The sequence below is a fragment of the Lemur catta genome, chromosome 11, assembly GCF_020740605.2.
Source record: "Lemur catta isolate mLemCat1 chromosome 11, mLemCat1.pri, whole genome shotgun sequence".
NCBI classification, from domain to species: domain Eukaryota; kingdom Metazoa; phylum Chordata; class Mammalia; order Primates; family Lemuridae; genus Lemur; species Lemur catta.
In genome coordinates this window covers 12,155,478-12,170,545 of record NC_059138.1, presented here as the reverse complement: position 1 = coordinate 12,170,545, position 15,068 = coordinate 12,155,478, and positions in this window count along the sequence as shown.

Here is a 15,068-nt window from a genome sequence, read left to right as displayed (position 1 = left end):
GAAAAATGTAAACCGCGTATGACCTTTGACCCAGCAGTCTTTCTTCTGAGAATATTCCAGAAGTAAAAGGAACAGTAAAGAAGTTAGGGAGAAATGTATTGTGGGTGGGGGTATGGTTTATGCAGATTATTATGCGGCTTTAACAAACATGCATTGAATCGGCGTGTGGACCGACAAGGACAGCCATGATGTGGTGTTAAGTGAGAAAAGAGCGCTGTTTTTTTCACAAAAAAGAGAACCCTGTTTGTGGGAGGGAGGAACAGGATATTTTTTGATGAGCATGGGAACAAATGAGGAAGGACACGCACCACACTGGTGGCAGGGAGTGGGACGTAGGAGGTACCAGGAAAGGGGAAACGGGAAGATGAGGAGCAGAAAGATGGCGGGAAAGGAATCTTATGCTATAACATTAACTTAAAATGAATTAAAATTCTAACTATTACTACAAAAATGTAAGAAATTACTAAGTGTATGGATGAAGACTAGATAGTAACATGGGCAAATGAAATGAATTGATTTAATTAGGAAACGGGACGAGGGATTGTTCTCTTGGATTTTAATTGTGATTTTAATTTTTTGATTGTGTAAAATATTTTTAATTTAAAATTTTGATGTTTAATTTTAGTTGTGGTTCCTTTGCAATAAAATAACATTTCTTAAAAACAAAGGAAGGATGATGTCAGTGAAAATGGTGGATTAAGGACCCCAGAAAGTTTGCCCTTCCATAAAAGCAATGAAAAAACTGGCAAAAATTGTCAGAATAAACTTTTTCAGAGCTCTGGAAATTAACCAAAGGCTTGTATCAACCCATCTAACATTCAGTTAAGAAAAACAGCTGAATCTCACTGAGTACAGCAATCTTTGTAGCATTTTAACTTACCCTAGTCCTATCTCCGCCTCTCCAGCTCCATTGCAGCCCACATTCCCAATACCTGTACTAGAAGGAGCAGACAGGCTGTAGGTCTTTCAAAGCCTCACTCCCAAAGAAGAGTCATTATTTGATCTATCTAGTGATTCCTTGGAAGACCCCTGAAAAGCTTTGTCTTTATTCAATCTCATTAGAATTAGCCCAGTCCTAAATGTTTCTGCCCTTTAGGAAGGAATGGGAGGGATGTTTGTCAGTGTTTTAACCTCATCATTGGCTGAGACAATGGATAACAGTTGGGGCAAACAATAGAATAACCACACATCACAAAAGGAAAAGCTAAAGAATGAGATGTCCACTCACCATTAGTTAACATTGAGTCTCTGTGTGAGCAGGCAGTAAAAGCTATGCAGAGTTGTAAATTGTCTAATGAATGTTGAAGGCATGCCCTAAAATGCACACAGAGCCCCTCAGCAAAGATGAGGAGACATACTGGTTCCAGGTGTTTAAGGAAATCTCCATCCAACTGTTAGCTGACTGCTAAGCTAATCAAGTAGAGACTTTAATAGTCACACACAATGAAGATACAAACTTTACAAAATTAGTTCAAAAAAGTCACTAAACAAATAGCAACTATTACAATAAGCAGCAACAACAAACCCTTAGGAGGGGAAGAATCTGACTTTGAGAGTTGCCACATTATTTGAAATGTCCAATTTTCAACCAAAAATTATGAGATGTATAAAGAAAGCAAATAAGAGCAATCAATAAAAACTGTTCCTGAGAAAGCCCAGATGTTGGATTTTGTAGACAAAGACTTTAAATCAGCTATTTTAGATATGTTCAAAGAGCTAAAAAAAAAAAAAAAAAAACTATATCTAAAAATTAAAGGGAAGAATGAGGTGATGCCTCACAAAACAGAATATCAAGGAAATAAAAATTATAAAAAGGAAACAAATAGAAATTCTGGAGCCAAAAAGTATAATAATTGAAATGAAAAATTCACTGGAGGGGTTCAGCAGCATATTTGAGTAGGCAAAAGAAGAAAGTCAGCAAACTTGAAGTTAGATCAATTAAGATTATCTAGTCTGTGGAACAAAAAGAAGAAAGAATGAAGAAAAATGAGCAGACCCTCAGAGACCTGTGAGACACCATCAATTATACCAAAGACACATCATGGAAGTCCTAGGATAGGAGAAAGAGAGAAAGGGAAGAAAGAATATTTGAAGAAATTATGGCTAAAACTTACCAAATTTGATGAAAAACATTAATCTACACGTCCAAGAAGCTCAATGAACTCCAAATAGGAAAACTCAAGAAGATCCACACCTAGACACATCATAATCAAACTTTTGAAAGACAATCTTAAAAGTAGCAAGAGAGAAGCAACTCATCATGTACCAGGAATCCTTAAGAAAATTAACAGCTGATTTCTAATCAATAACCATGCATACTGGAAAGTAGTGGGATGACATATGCAAAAATGCTAAGAGAACCAACCAAGAATTCTATATCCAGCAAAGGTATCTTTCAGAAATGAAGGAGAAATAAAGATATTCCTAGATAAACAAAAGCTGATAGAGGTAGTTGTGAGCACTTAGAGAAACACTAAAGGGAGTCTTTTGGGCTGAAAGTAAAGGATGCTGAACAGTAACTTGAATTCTCATGAAGAAATAAAAAGCACCAGTAAAGGTAAGTACATAGGCAAATGAAAAAGTGTAAATAGGCCGGGCGCGGTGGCTCACGCCTGTAATCCTAGCTCTGGGAGGCTGAGGCGGGTGGATCGCTCGAGGTCAGGAGTTCGAGACCAGCCTGAGCAAGAGTGAGACCCCGTCTCTACTAAAAATAGAAAGAAATTATCTGGCCAACTAAAAATATATATACAAAAAATTAGCCGGGCATGGTGGCACATGCCTGTAGTCCCAGCTACTAGGGAGGCTGAGGCAGTAGTAGGATCGCTTGAGCCCAGGAGTCTGAGGTTGCTGTGAGCTAGGCTGATGCCACGGCACTCACTCTAGCCCGGGCAACAGAGCGAGACTCTGTCTCAAAAAAAAAAAAAAAGAAAAAGAAAAAGTGTAAATGTATTTTTTGTTTTTAACTCCCCTCACCCATCTAATTTAAAAAACAACTGCCATAATGCAATATTTACAAATCTAAGTTGATGGGCAAACAATGTGTGAAAATGTAATTTGTGACAATAACAGCAGAAGGAAATGGGGAAGGAAAATGAAGCTATAGAGAAGCAGTTTTGATAAACTGTTGGAGTTAAAGTGATATTAATCCAAAATAGATTTTATAAATTATGATGTTTATAATTTGCAGTGCAACCAAAAGCTCAAAACTATATAATAAAAGAAATGACAAGAGAATTTAAATGGCACACTAGCAAATATATATTTAACATAAAAGAAAGCAATGATAGAAGAGTTGAGAAACAAAGACAAAAGGCATTTAGAAAAAAAATAGCAAAATGGCAGACATAAATTCTACCTGATCAGTAATTACATTAAATGTAAATAGATTAAACTCCCAATTTAAAAATGGAGATGAGCATAATGGACCAAAACAAACAAATAAAAACAACAAATATGACCGATCTATATGCTGCACACAATAGATACATTCTATTTATTTATTTATTTATTTTTTTGAGACAGAGTCTCACTCTGTTGCCCAGGCTAGAGTGCCATGGCGTCAGCCTAGTCCACAGCAACCTCAAACTCCTGGGCTCAAGCAATCCTCCTGCCTCAGCCTCCTGGGTAGCTGGGACTATAGGCAGGCACCACCATGCCCAGCTAATTTTTTTCTCTCTATATATATTTTTAGATGTCCATAAAATTTCTTTCTATTTTAGTAGAGATGGGGTCTCACTCTTGCTCAGGCTGCTCTTGAACTCCTCATCTCAAATGATCCACCCACCTCGGCCTCCCAGAGTGCTAGGATTACAGGTGTGAGCCACCGTGCCCGGTCAATAGACACATTTTAGATTCAAAGACATAAATAGATTCAAAGGAAAAGGATGGAAAAAATATGCCATAAAATTGGTAACCAAAAGAGAGTTAAAGTGGCTATACTAATATCAGACAAAATAGATTAAAGACAAAAATTCTTACTAGAGATAAAGAAGAACATTTCATAATGATCAAAGAGTGAATATTTCAAAATATATAGTAATTATAAACATATATGCACTAACAACAGAGTTTCAAAATACATGAAGCAAAAACAGAACTGAAGGAAGAAATAGACAAGTCAACAATAATGAAGGCTTTAATAAAATGGATAAAATAACTAAACAAAAGATCAGGAAGGAAATAGAAGGGCAATACTATAAACCAAATAGAACTGAAAGACATCTATAGAACACTTCAACAATAGCAGAATAAACATTCTTCTCAAGTGTACATAAAAAATTCTCTAGGTTAGAACACATGTTATGCTGTAAAACAAGTCTCAAGAATTGTAAAAGAAATTATATGAAGTATGTTCTCTGACCATACTAGAATAAAATTAGAAATCAATAACAAGGAAATTTGGGAAATTCACAAATATGTAGAAGTCAAACAACAGACTTCTAAATAACTAAGTCAAACAAGAAATCACAAGGGAAATTAGAAAAAAACATTGAAATAGGTGAAAATCAAAACACACTTATGAGATGTATTGAAAGCAGTGTTTACAGGGAAATTTACAGCTATGAATGCCTATGTTAACAAAGAAGAAAGATCTCAAATCCATAACCTAACATTACACCATAGAAACTAGAAAAATAAGAGCAAACTAAGCCCAGAATGAAGGAAATAATAAATACTAGAGTAGAAATAAATACAACAGAGAATAGAAAAAGAATACAAAGGATCAATAAACCAAAAGTTGATTCTTTAACAAGATTTAAAAAATCAACAAATCTTTACCTAGACTTACCAAGAAAAAATATAATGGAAGACTAAAATTACTAATATCAGGAATGAAAGAGAGGTCATTACTACCGACTTACAGGGTTATAAGGGTTATAAGATGTAATAATCACATTTTCTAGAGTCTATATTTGATGCTTTGACATGTTGAGGCCTTGCTGACACTGGAGGGACTGCCCCTGCTAGGGCTAACTAATTCCTAGAGGTAGCTAACAACTCACCTGTAACTGTTCCTTTCATATGCAAATCAGCCACTCCAGAGTCCACACCCTCAACTACCTTCTTATTGGGTTCTCAGATGCCTCACACTCTAGGCCAATATTCCCCTTCCCTAATCATCCCAGGTGCCGAACCAGATAACTAGGAACAGCCCCTATACCCAAGATTAAAACTAGCCTATCCTAAGCTAGTTTACCCGGGCTCCCTCATTCCTTACCACAGAAATCACAGTAAAGTCTTCTGTCCATGTTTTCTCCTCACTCCCTCTGCCTTCTCACCTACACTGGTGCCTCCCTGTGTGCCCCTGTGTGGCATGCTGTGCTTCCTGCTTCTAGAAATCTGTGGGTATAAAAACTTTTTCCTTCATCACAGTCACTTCTGCATCTGCATGCCCTGGCATACTCAATTAAAACAAATCCTGGGTGCCTTTTTAAAATACAGGTTATGAAGGCTTTTATCACCGAAGAATAGTAGTTAGAGGATATCTATAAAACATACAAGAGGAAATGCCCAGCAGACAGTTGGATCTGTGAGTCTGGTATTTATATTTTAATAGAAGAGTTCAGTACTAGAGTTGTGAACATATAGATGCTATTTAACCCACTGGACTAGATGGGATCACCCTAGAACAGAGCATAAATTGAGAAGAGGAGAATTCCAAGGATCTGCCCCTCTGATAAAGAAGGAGACTGATAGAGCCAAGATGAAAAAGAAAATTCAGTGGCATAGGAGGAAAACCAGGAAAATATGGAGTCATGAAAGCCAGATATGTAAATATTTCAGAAAGGGATGATCAGCTACATTGAATGCTATGAAGAGATTGAGTGAAAGAGGGCAGAGAAATGTTTTATATGTTGCTGCACAACCACCACCCCCAAATTTAGTGGCTAAAAATAGCAATGATATATTTTTCATGATTCTATAAGTTGACTAGGCTCGGCTGGGTGGTTCTTCTGTTCCCCATGGGATAGCTAAAGTCACTCCTGTGACCGTATTCAGCTGGGGCTCAGCTGCAGTCAGAATATCCAAGATGGCCCCTCATCCTACAGAGTCACTCTCTATGTGGCTCTCATTATATATTATTCTATGCTGAGCTTCTTTACAGTATGATGTGTGGCTTCCAAGAGAACAAGCCCCATGGTGCAAGTATTTATCAAGATTCTCCATTTTTCATACTGGCTCTTGACTCTGTCCTCAGAGTGATCTTTTTTTTCCTACAAGAAATGGCTCATACTGACAGTTGAGTAGCTTTCTCATCCTGCTTCCTACTCATAGAAAATTGGGAGACAAGGAAACTCTTTATTCTGAAACTTTCTCTATCCTTTCTTTTCCAAACTGGTACAATTTTGTAGGTTTTCTGTGTACCAAACTATAATCCACTTTATTAGACAAAAGCCACACCCCAACCCCCTTTGAGACAGGTCCTTCTCTACTTTCATCTGCATGTCAGGGTACTGTGGGAAAATGCCCTCGAGATACCTAGAAGTCCTTTTGCTTAAGGTTCTATAAAATACCACCTGAAATCTTTCTGATGTCTTAAAAGGTGTAAGACTTGCACCTTTCATTTGATCTTGAATGTGAGGCCACATTTTACTGGCATGTCCTAGACTTGATCTTTCCCTTGAGGTCACTTCTTACTTTTTTTGCCAGCCAAAGAGGCAGGAATAAAAAACAGTTTTATTTTCCAACATAGCAAGTCCTGGGTTGGGGATATTTCTTCTAAATTCTGCTTAAAAACTGAATAATTCTCTCTGTAAATCATCCTGTTCTTGCAATACCTTATTATATGCTGCTAAAAGAAGCCAATTTTCTCTTTCTGCTTTCTGTCTAGAAATCTGTTAGCCAGATCCACAAGTTTCTTAGCAACATTTTCTATCTTCCAAGTTAATGAATATGACAGTGTCTATAACAAAGGTCCCCTTTCTCCAGCTTGCAATAAAAAATTCCTCACTGCAATTCCAGTCTCCACTGGCAGTCCCCTAGTTACCCTTCAGGCTTCTGCCTCCAACCCAGCTCTAAAACCAGTGCCATATGTTGTGGGTTTTATATCACCTCCCCACCTCCAGATGCTAACTTCTGTTTCAGTTAGTAGGAAGTTTTGCTGCAAAGGGAAGCAGGAGCAAGTAGTGGGAATAACTGACCAGAGGGGAATGTGGGGTCAAGGATTTGTTTGTTTACCTTTTGTTTTAAGATGCATAGTTTTATTCTGATGGAAACGATCCAGTGCAGAGATTGCTGATGTCAGGTGAGTGGGTAGTAACAAAGAAGGAGTACAATGCCCATAAATTGGGGGATTCATAGTTGGTGAGGACAAGGACACTTTTTTCATAACAGAGGTAAGACAGAAAGGAAGGGTATAGCAGGACTGAGTGGGTTTGTATCTGGCCTTGTGGGAAGAGGTGGGAGGGCCTTTATATTTGGTTAAATAGTGTCACCCCAAAATTCATGTTCAGCCAGAATCTATAAAGGTGACCTTATTTGTACAGTCTTTACAGATATAATCAAGTTAAGGTAAGGACATCCTGTATTAGGGTGGACCTTAATCCAATGAAGGTGTCTTATAAGAGGCAAATTTGGACACAGAGATACACATAGGAAGAAAGCCATGTGACAGCAGAGGCAGAGATTGGAATGACGATTCTAAGTCAAGGAACGCTGATGATTGACGGCAGTCATCAGAAGCTGGAAGGGACAAGGAAGGATCCTTCCCTGGCACCTTCACAGGAAGCATGATCCTGGTGGCACCTTGACTTTGGACTTCTAGCCTCCAGAACTGTGAGAGAATAAACTTCTGTTGTTTCAAGCCCAGTTTGTGTTAATTTTTTACAGCAGCCTTAGCTAACTAATTCGGCCTTCTCTTTTCTCTGTGGGATGTGAAGGAAGATGAGCAGCGGAAGGTGGGGCTGCAGAGGGTGCTGGGAGGGAGGAGAGGACATGCTCCAGTTGTCTCGGAGACTGAAAGACCAAGTTTACCAGCAAAACATAGGATTGCCAGACGATGTCAAGTCCCATTTAAGTTTGAGGATCATAAATTTAAAGTTAAACCAGTCAGCCAATTATGTGATGGTTTTTTTTCTAACAGAGGTCAGTTGCTTCCAAGTTGCAAAGAAGTTGGGTTCAACTTGCATTGGGGTTTTGGCTTTTGAGTTCAGTGGAGGGAGATCAAGGCATGTTTTGAGCGCTTTTGTAAAGGAGCAATTGTTTTAACAGATTATGGAACCAATTTGGGCACCAAAGGAAAGAGAAGGTGAAAGCAGCGTAAGAGATAATGTGAAAAGGTCAGGGATTGGAAATCTGAATTAGATCAAAAATTGTTGCAGTGATGAAAAAAAGCTGGGAAAGAGAAATAAATACATGCTACATAATAGGTAAGTATGCAATAAAGACAGGTGATAAACAAAGAAATTACACAAGCACAATGAAAATATATAAAGTAGAAGAGCTGAGAAGACAAAAGATGATGATCAGAGAGTGGTTATTTGAAGTGTAGTAGGGGCTTATGAGGAAATTAAATCCTTATTTAAGGAGTGAAACTTTTATTTCAAAAATTTCCCTGTGCTGTTTATGGAAAGATAGCAATCACCTTGGGGCAGACCTCATTTATTCCGGGAAGAATCACTGGGTGACCCCTATTTACTACGGATTATGTGTACTATGTATAATTAGTGTGTATTATGTTCTTCCAGTCTCTGAGACAACTAGATCATATCTTCTCCTCCCTCCCTTGCCCATACTTTACTCCCACCCTTAGCTGGTCATCTTTCACATCTCGCTGGGAAAATACTAATACAAAGCTGAATTAGTTTTCTAGGGCTGCCATAGTAAATGTGGGAGTCCATTGTCTGAACAGTCACGTGACAAGACCTTGTTATGTTGTGGCTTGACCATGACTGCCCTTCCAGCGCCTTGCATTATACAGGGCTGGTGTCTAGGGAAGAGGGGAGATCAGTTTTAACAGGGGCTAAGGAACTTTTTGCTCCTGGAGCAAAAAGATAAGAGTGTCTCCCTTCTGTTTCAGTCCTGGTTCCTAGAAACAGACTTTGAGATGTTGATTCTTACGTGAGTTATTTATTAAGGAAGTGCTCCCAGGAGAAACTGGTAAAAGAGCAGGAGAAGCCAGAGAGAAAATGAGTAGAAACCAAGCAAAGTCCCAGCCTCAGCCTGAACACACAGTGGAGCTCTGGAATGTACAGTGGACTCCTGTTATTTATCGTAGTTGTGTTCCATAAAGTGGCTGTGGACACTGAATTAGTGAAACTGATCCACTGTTCCTAGGGGAAATACAGGTTCCTTCAAGATTCTGGTCACATTTTTGTCAGCTGTTCAATACACAACTTTGTTTTATGTGAGTCTCTGTTTACAGACACCTTATTTAACAGATATCATTGATTCATTAACATTGAACTCATGGATGACAGCACTGTAACCCATGCCTGAACAAAGCTCACCTAACACACATATTTTCTCCTTGAGGCACATCATAGCCTTCTCATACTTAGCAACACTACACAGCACGTCAGCACTACTCTTGGGGGCCACTTTAAACAGCAAAATCAACAAACAGCACAACAATGCAAAAAATGGAGCACTAAATAGACCTCAAAAGGGGCACTTGTTTATAATATGAGAGCTGAAACAAGAAAGCAAGAAGGTTATCTTGTTCAACCTCAGCTGTGGTTCTATACTCAATTTTTTTTTTCTTGCTCTGGGCATGTGCAAAAATGACAGTGAAAACATCATGCATATTGATTTTGGGGTTACAAATAAATTGCAGTGCTTAGGTGAATTTGCAAATACAGAACCTGTGAGTAATGGGGATCGACTGTAACTGCTCCTGTGAGTTTGCCCCTCCTCTAGGCTGTCATACCCCTGTGCCAGTCATCCACCCAGCACTGGTGAAGGCCTGCGGGGCAGTACACGTGGGGGCAGGAGTAAAGTCCCAGGCCCTTCTGGCTCTCTGCACCTGCATCTGGACAAAGTGGCTCCGGTAGCCCAAGGGCAGCCCTCTAAAGAGAGTTTCAATGCAAGGCTGAGAAGCAAAGTTTATAGACGGGCACAGTGACAGGGCAAAAGGAATCCAAAGGCATGCAGGCAGTGCAGATAGCGTCCATGGCATGCTCTGTGGTTCAAGTCACAGGAACATCACTAATGGGCGGGGAAAATCCCTGCAGAGAGAAAGGGAAGTCTGCGCAGCTGACGGGGCTCGACACCAGGCCTGGGACAATGTGTGACCCCTGGGTCCAGGCTTCGGTGCTGTTGCAATGACTCTAGCACATTGCTTGTTTCCATGGCCGTAATCCCTCCTGTGACAGAAGAGACCCAGACCTTGTTCCCACGGACCTACCCCAGGTCTACCTAGTTCAGTACCTGATATTCAGTAAATATTTGGAGAAGGCATGAAGATAACAAACATCACCCCTAGTCCCAGAACCCAGGTAGATCCCACCTTAATCCCTGGGGATTCGCCCTGGACATGGTGGGGCTAGAAGCCCTGCCCCCTGTCATCTGGCCTAAGGCAAAGTGGTCATTTTAAGGCCTGTGGGCAGGCTGATGGCTCTGTAAGGAGCCCCATCTCTTACACACCGACTGTCATTACGGTCAGGGGAATCTATACAGATAATTTGGCAGTAAAGAAAAATGGTTTTCTAAAACCATGGATTTATAAACTGTACTAAGAGTTGTCTGTCTCAGGGAAATGTATATGTATGTACTTGATCCAGTAGCGTTCTAGACTGAATTGTGTCCCCTGCCCCCAAAATTCATATGTTGAAGTCCTAACCCCCAGTACCTCAGACTGTGACTATATTTGAAGATAGGGTCTTTAAAGAGGTCATTAAGGTAAAATGAGGGGATTAGAGGGGGCCCTAATCCAGTATGACAGGTGTCCTTGTAAGAAGAGATTTGGACACAGACACGTCCAGAAGGAAAACCATTTGAAGACATGGAGAAGGCGGCATCTACAAGCCGAGGAGAGAGGCCAGGAGCAGATCTTTCTTTCACGGCCCTCAGAAGGAACCAACCCTGCCGACATTAGACTTCTGGCTTCCAGAACTGGGAGAACAAATTTCTGCTGTTGAAGTCCCCCCGTCTGTGGAAATCTGTTAGGGCAGCCTGAGCAAACCAACACAGGTAGTTACCCCTCAAGCCAAAGAAGAGAATAGGCACATCTTCACCTCCCATTGGCAAGAAGTCTTCGGGGTGTCAAAGACTTTACCCCACAGATTGGTCAAAGTCTACCATCATGTCCTCTACCCACCAGTATTATTGTTCTTGACTGAATAACTCTGGCTTTGGGAGAATCACGGGTTATTGCAGAAGGCTGTACCCACGGTGAAATCAGTTATCAGTCCTTCTTGGTAGAAGGGGCTGGTTTTCCTAGGAGGTGGGTGTGGTGATTTTGAAGAGTTGAGGGTTTTGTGCTGGGTAGTTCCCATTTGCCCTTCTAGGTCCGCTTTCCAGCCTCCTCCACCCTGCTGTGCTCCTGGAGGCTGACCTCCATGGTGGGGTCAAGAGCATTCCCTAGCTGGCCAGCCTCCAGTGGCACCCACCGACGCGAGGCCTGCGATCAGAGAAGAGAGTGGAGGACGGGCAATTACTGACCTTGCTGTTTCCTTAGGCAGCTAGTCGTATCCCTGTGCCACAGGCCTGCCCTATACAGTCCTTCCTCTGCATTCTGGTAACTTCCTTCCCCACCTTCAGGGCTGGTGGGGGTCCCCCTTTTTGCTGCTAGCCGCAGGATGCCTCACCCTCACCCTCCGCTTTCCCCAACCCTGCTCACTCCGTTGTAAATAGTCTTTCCTGCACTCTTGCCAGCTACACAGTCTGAGGGTGCCACCTGCCTCTTCCAGGGGGCTCTGCCAGACAACAGACTGAAAGCAGAGAGAGAGGCCCCAAGACAGAAGCAAGGCCAGCGAATGGGGTGTTCCTGAAAAAGGTTTATTTTCACAGACTGGGAGGAATAATCATACCGAGTGGACAAGTTAAACGTTTTCTCACAATTCCTTTCAGCTGCCCAGACTCTGTGGAGGCGTGTGGCGACCCAGGGAGGCGACAGGAAGCAGCTGCCTAGGGTGACTCAGCGGATGTGTGGCAATCAGCCTTACCCCAGACAGGCCACAGCCCCAGGAGCTTCAAGGGAAGGAAGCTGACACTGCAGTGACAAATATTGTAAGTACTGGTACCCTTGCCCTCGTCCTCATGTTTATTCTGATGAAATTAAGAAGAGATTAACGGACTTGGGGAACAAGGAGAATCGCAATAATCACATCTACATGTATTGCACACATGCAAATGCACACGTGAAAATGCTTTACACAGATCTCATCTACTTTTTATAAAAAACATATTTAGTAGAGATTACTATTATACCCATATCAGAGCTGATAAAATACTCAATTGAGAGAAATTAAGTAACTTGCTAAGGTCACGCAGACATTAGGTTGCTCAAATCCTCTGACCTCCAAAGTACAGGCTTTTAAGCCTCTCAAGAATAGAGAAATCACACAATAAAATTACAGGTTCACCCTTCCTCCTTGCTGTTGGCAGGAAGGTGCAAGCTGTCATCTTGGACCGTGAGGTGGAAGCCATGTGCCAACGATCTGGGCCCTTGACAACTACACGAAGTGGTCTCAGTCCTAGAATGCCTATCTCCAGCCTTCTGTCTTGTTTAAGACAGTGGTGTTTTGGGTTTTCTCTCCCTTGCAGGTGAATCTACCTCTGGCTGATGCACCACGTCAAGGATTTTGGTCTTGATCCTAAGAGCTCCCGTAGGAGCTGATGCAAAGCAGTGGTTGGTGACGGCCTCGATGGACCGAGGCATATTAGGATGAATCAACAGGCCCTTGTGAATCACTGGTTGCAGTAGGGAGAGAGAAGATTTGAGAACATCACCCAAGATTCTGGCTTGGGCAACTGAAGATTGTTGAGGCCATTCACCGAGAAGCTCATTTGGGGCAGAAGGTGGGGATTTGGACTCTGATGTGGCAGTGCAAGGTGTCTGCATTCAATGGAGGGGAGGAAGCGAGACTGGAACTCACGTTCTGCTCACCCCGCTTTCTGCCAGGCTTCTCTCCCCGACCAGGCATCTCGACAGCCCAGAGTCTTCTGATTTTGCCCGCCATCCACTCCTGGGGCCACCTGTGTGGTTTGTCTTCCAGGGCGAGCCCTGCTGAATCCCTGAATGATTCCTTCCCCAAACCCCACACTGTGCAGAAGTTACAGCAGAGCAACAGCAAGCAAGAGGGGTCCTGCCTCATACGCTCTTAAACGCTGCTCTGCGTCATCTTTAGGTGGAGAAAAATCCTTTCATAATTAGGTACCGCTTAATCTGTTTTATAGTTTTATACATTAACCATTATTTTATATTTTCAAAGTGAGGCACACCTATCTACACATCAAAGTTTACAAAGCAATTAAAATAAAATTTTATAAAGAAACTTGAAACATCCATTCTTTGTAACACCAGATTGGTGAGTTTCCACAGTTCTTAGTAGTTGACAGAAACAGAATCCTAAAATTGTAAAGGGTTCTTTTCCCATTGTCCTGTGTTTCTGTTTCACCCTCTTTCACCCACCCCGCATCCCATCTCGCTGCCACAGAGACGGGGAGAGAGACACGGAGGGAGAGATCAAGGCGTGGCACATCCATGTTTGTTCTCGTGCTTATTCAATGTTATTTTCAGTGAGATGTGCACTAAACTCTGTGGGAGGTGCTGATGCTAGAATACCACAGAGTCCTAGCCTTGATGCCAGGCTGGTAGGAAAGACAGACGAAACATGGAACAGTGAACAACGGAGTGGGAAGTATAGGAACAGAAGCACAAACAAAGTGGAGTGCAGGGGAGGAGGGAGCGCTGCAGAGCGAAGCTCCCCCAGTTTACTGTGGCCCACACAGCAGCCCCGAGCGACCCCATCCTGCTAGGCCCCCGCTAGGCCGCCAGCACAGCACACCAGGGGCGGGAGGGCGACCTCTCACGGGCTGGGAACAGGTGTGATGGTGTATTAGCTAACACATACCCATAGTAGAACATGCTTGTCCTTTTTAATTACACAAAAACAAAAACCTCAAGTGTCAAAGTCCCCAAACCTCAGTGATCTCCCCCTACCCTATTCCCATCTATCACCCACCCCAGGATAACCAGCCACTGTTAACAACCTGGCGTGCGCTATTCCAGAAATTTACATATATCTCAGGCAGGCCAGTCAGAAGACAGAGGAGGTGCAAACAGATTTTGGGGATACCAGTGTAGCAGCCATAGCAGCTGTCGTGGTGTGTTTAGGCATGTGTGCCCTGGCACCCCTATTCTTTTGCAGATACTAGGGGAAGAAAAAGCATGGCCTTTGGTCCTTCATGGTGGGTCTCCTGGTTTCCATGACTCTGCACTCAGGTCCTCCTCAAGCGTGGACTCTCTGCCCACTCCCAGTCTCCTTCCCCGGCTTCTCTTCTGCCCTGGAAGTAGTGCCCGCAGGGCTCCTTCCTCCTTGGTCCATGGCTCCTCTCTCGTCCCTCCAAGGCCAGATCTTTTCCTCACCCGTGTCATCCCTGACCCTTCTCTCAGACCCTGGTCTAAAACTGAGCTCATCTTCCTCATGGAACTTGCACGGACGCTCTTACCTGTGCCAGCCAGCAAGTCCACCTGGCCCTGGCCCCCCTTCCCTTGTCCATGTCACACAAGCTCCTTAAGACATGGGACTTAGTTCTGCTCACTCCTGTGGCACTAGCACTAGAACAGTGCCTGGTTTACTGCAGGTGGTTAGTAAATACTTCTGGGATGCCAGGTGGGGGACAGTGAGTGCTCTAGAATGTTCATCACTAAGCACCACACTCATTTCTACCTCTCAGCCTCATCTTGCCAAATACCTTTCTGTACTCTTCCCTCTCTGTCAGCAATTGCTCTTTTCCAGGAATATGGCTCATAAAATAAGATGACATATTACTTTTCACATTTAAGTCTTCAGAAGTAGTAAGAGCAAAGCAGAAGAGTAACGAGCAAAAGCATAACACAGTTTTTCACATTCTCAAATAATTTCCCATGATTCAATAAGCAGAAAAAGGGAACAAACTCAGGA